Source organism: Limulus polyphemus, unplaced genomic scaffold (genome assembly GCF_000517525.1).
Source record: "Limulus polyphemus unplaced genomic scaffold, Limulus_polyphemus-2.1.2 Scaffold5357, whole genome shotgun sequence".
In the NCBI taxonomy this organism is placed as follows: Eukaryota; Metazoa; Arthropoda; class Merostomata; order Xiphosura; family Limulidae; genus Limulus; species Limulus polyphemus.
The window spans coordinates 53,056-57,631 of NW_013670967.1; positions in this window are offsets into that span (position 1 = coordinate 53,056).

Here is a 4,576-nt window from a genome sequence, read left to right on the forward strand (position 1 = left end):
TGCTGATTTAATCACCTATTAACAATTAATGTAATCAATAGTTTGTAAGCTATATATATTCGAACTAGTTAAATATGTACAATAAATTCTTTACACTATAGAGATCATAGGCATATCATAAACACTACATATAGTTCTCTTCTTCTTGTCAAAAGTCCACTTAGGCCTATTCAATTACTTTAGAATTTCAGTTGACAAGCTGAACTATATTCTCTATTACTGTCACACTAGTATTCTGTGTGTGATTCACTTACAATTGTGATGCGAATTACCGAAATCATTTGGTCTTCTTTCTTAAAAATATTCTCTGTTCCTTTTGTCAAAGTGTGCTCAGACTGGTTCAATTACTTTAGAATTTGCTTTGATGGAATAAACTATACTTGTCTCTTTTATAACTGTTAGTTTTCCTCTAGCCTATTAACCATTAGACCCATATTAATCGTTAGACCTTTCACTCCTACGGCAGTTAACTTTATGTTTAACTTTCCTTGGCCGAACTTCTACTTGCCATGACTTTACTTTCTCATCTGCTCTGTCTCTCTGCTGTTCCTGCTCATCTCATACTATTTATATATTTATCATTTAATTGTCTGCTCACCTTATAGAAATCTGTATACCCTCAATGTCAATAAATTTCACACAACATTCAATAGCCTCAACATCAATGAATTGTAAACACAACTTCCAATAATAGTCTGCTTTTAACTCTCTTATTATAAAAAACTAAAAAATCATGAAATATTAACAAAACACATTAATTAATACTACCTACACTAAACAGTCTTTTATATCATGAAACATTGCCAGATACTAATTACACTATTAATATTTCACTGATGAAATGTAACAGATCCAGGCATTATTAAAAAACAGGTTTATCTTGTTGTAAAGTGTCTAAATGCAGAGTTTAAGTGCTTGCTACACTATGAGATTATGTGTTTCACTGATGAAAATAATGGATCCATGCACTGTTACAACCAAGGTTTATCTGTCTAAATTATGAGGTTATTGGTTTTGTTTAGATAAAAAGTGAGATTCAGGTACCTTGTAGTCAATAAATCACTAAAGCACTGATATTGTTTCAGTTTATTGTGGTAAGGAAATATGTCTGCAACATTAAACAACATTCATAAAGAAGTTAAAATTCTTAAAGACAATATATTTGATTACTAAGTTACAGTAGTCAGATTTGACACACTGAGAAAAGTAATTATTAACTATGGTTCTTGTTTAACATAGTTATATTACATGAATAAAAAAATAAAATAAAACTGAATCATACCAACAAGTACAATAATTAAAGAGAACTAGGCTTAAGGGCAGACTAAAAAATGCAATGGCACATATAATGATCCTGTTCACTACTTACTGTAAAGTAAGACTTGGAATTTCACATGAAAGATATTATTAGAGAATATAATGTATGTCCAGTTATATTATCATAGCCAAGAACAGATACAGAAATATTAGAAGTTCTATCTAGAGAGGTACTTAATTTGTGACTTATGGGTTACAGGTCAGTGGTTTATGTTTTAATTCAGTTCTAAACCTTGACAATACTACATTCTCACAATAAAATGTCAGAAGCTTTTCCAACTGAAAAATAAGTAACAATCAAACATCAGAAGAGTAGACCAGCCAACAAATGATGGCTTCTTCTGGTAAATTGGGTATCCATATTTAATAAACTTTACATTAGATGACAACAAGACGTGGGTGGAGGACCATCTGAATTTTTACCTGCAATTATGGAATTTTGAGGTCAAAATGAGTGAAAAAGACTTTCTACATGTTTTTTATTTACTGGTCCATACCTTTCAAAAAAATAAGTAAATATAATGTACATTTTCTACATTATTTAAAGATAAACATCTCATCCTACACATAAATGTATAAGCAAATTGAGAACAAACATTAATTTTACTCAAAATACTTAATTAAGTTTAATTTCAGATTTAAACTGAGGGACCATGAATCCTGTAGCACACAGCCACAAACTTCATACAGTGGTTCATCTACAAGGAGGCAGAGGATCCTAGTGGCTTGTGGACAACCTCAATGGAAAACAGTGAGTAATAACAGTTCTATAATAGAGGAGGAAACTGGGAGATCTTGCCTTTTGAGACAGAATGGTTGTCAGTAGGCAGAGGATCCTGGTGGCTTGTGGACAACCTCCATGGAAAACAGTGAGTAACAACAGTTTTATAATAGAGGAGGAAACTGGGAGATCTTGCCTTTTGAGACAGAATGGTTGTCAGGAGGCAGAGGATCCTGGTGGCTTGTGGACAACCACCATGGAAAACAGTGAGTAATAACAGTTTTATAATAGAGGAGGAAACTGGGAGATCTTGCATTTTGAGACAGAATGGTTGTCAGGAGGCAGAGGATCCTGGTGGCTTGTGGACAACTTCCATGGAAAACAGTGAGTAACAACAGTTTTATAATAGAGGAGGAAACTGGGAGATCTTGCCTTTTGAGACAGAATGGTTGTCAGGAGGCAGAGGATCCTGGTGACTTGTGAGAAACCTCCATGGAAAACAGTGAGTAACAACAGTTGTAGACTATAAGAAGATACTGGGAGATGTGGCATTTTTATACTTTCTGGACAGACTAGTGGACACAGAATGCTATGGTCTGAATGTAAATGACCCAAGTTGTGTTACTGTATACATATATCTCAATCAAAATTGTCTAAACTGAGAATACAATGTGAAACTGATTTGCAGCTTGAGTTAACAGCCCTATTAATTCCCCAACCAGTCATAAAATTTAATTTTCTACCTGGATTGAAACCTTTGCATATTCTGCTGAAGGCTGACACCAGGAAAATTCAAACAGTGCAGCTGTCCAACAACATTCATGTATATTCTCAGAATGACCTTACTGTGCAGATTAGTTAGATGGAGTCAATGACCAAATAAGAAGCACAAAATAGCTATCATCTTCTATGTTGGGTGACTTATGAAAGAATGAAAACCCTCAAAAGTGGAAGATGCTGAAACAGATGCTTGCATGGATGAACACTGTCAACTACTGAACACAAGTTGTCCCAATGTTGTGTGTTTGGCATCAAATATATGTGGCATTGGGACAAAAACTATATGACAATGAATGTATGGATATACTGCAATTATTCAAAAAACCAATATTTCCCACACTTTCATATCATTTTCCACCAGAAATCTGGATAACTGCACATGTACATTAGACACTTTTTGAAGCTTTTCTTGAACCAGTAACGTGTGGGTGTGCAAGACAATGCAGAAATGCTACTTTAAAAGGAGATTACAGTGCATCTCAGACTACAGTTCTAATGCAGAAAACTGCTGTAACTCAATAGGCCAGTATATATTGATATGGCTATGATTCAGATTTTCATTTACAAGAAAATACTGAAACTTATTCCAAAACCATAGAATATCATTGGATATCCTATAAAAGTTTCCAAGTCTGTTTGCCAAAAGATGTTTAAAAATAAAACCCATAATTTTGTTTAAAGAAACATGACTATTTGTGTTACGTTTTCTTTTACTCTTATGTGTAAAACAACAACAAAAATAAGAAACTCTATAAGCCAAATGCTTTCAAAAGGTAGAAATTTAGTCAGGGAATTCCAGTTTGCCCCTGATGAAAAAAGGTCTACTTTTAGAAAGTGTTCAGGTTATAGTTTTTTTTTCTCATTTTCCTAAAATCACAAATGTGTAAAACAATGTGTTATTCTTTCATACAGCAGAAAGAATAGAACACATTTATCAAACATTATATTTATCAAGTGAGGTACAGTAAATGAAAAAACACATGAAAAGTCAGTTTCATTCACCTGGATCTTGGTTGACCTTTAAATGACCTTAAACATCAAAATACAGATAGGCATCCACCCATATGCTGATTATCATCCAATGTGGAGTTAATTAAGTAAGGCTTACAACTTTTTACAAAATGTGCCATCACAACATTTTCTAGCTGTCTTTTCTGGTTATGTCTGGTCTACTAAAAAGCACTACAAGTTTATCTTAAACTGAAGGACTTCATTCACATTACTTGCTAACAATCACAAGTCAGCATCACTACAAGTCTTTCTTCAACCAAAGAACCTGATACACATTGATTCCCAATAATTACAAGTCAGCATCACTGCTAGTCTTTTTTCAACCAAAAACTTGATGCACATTGATTCCCAATAATCACAAGTCAGCATCACTGCAAGTCTTTCTTCAACCAAAGAACCTGATACACATTGATTCCCAATAATCACAAGTCAGCATCACTGCTAGTCTTTTTTCAACCAAAAACTTGATGCACATTGATTCCCAATAATCACAAGTCAGCATCACTGCAAGTCTTTCTTCAACCAAAGAACCTGATACACATTGATTCCCAATAATCACAAGTCAGCATCACTGCTAGTCTTTTTTCAACCAAAAACTTGATGCACATTGATTCCCAATAATCACAAGTCAGCATCACTGCAAGTCTTTCTTCAACCAAAGAACCTGATACACATTGATTCCCAATAATCACAAGTCAGCATCACTGCTAGTCTTTTTTCAACCAAAAACTTGATGCACATTGATTC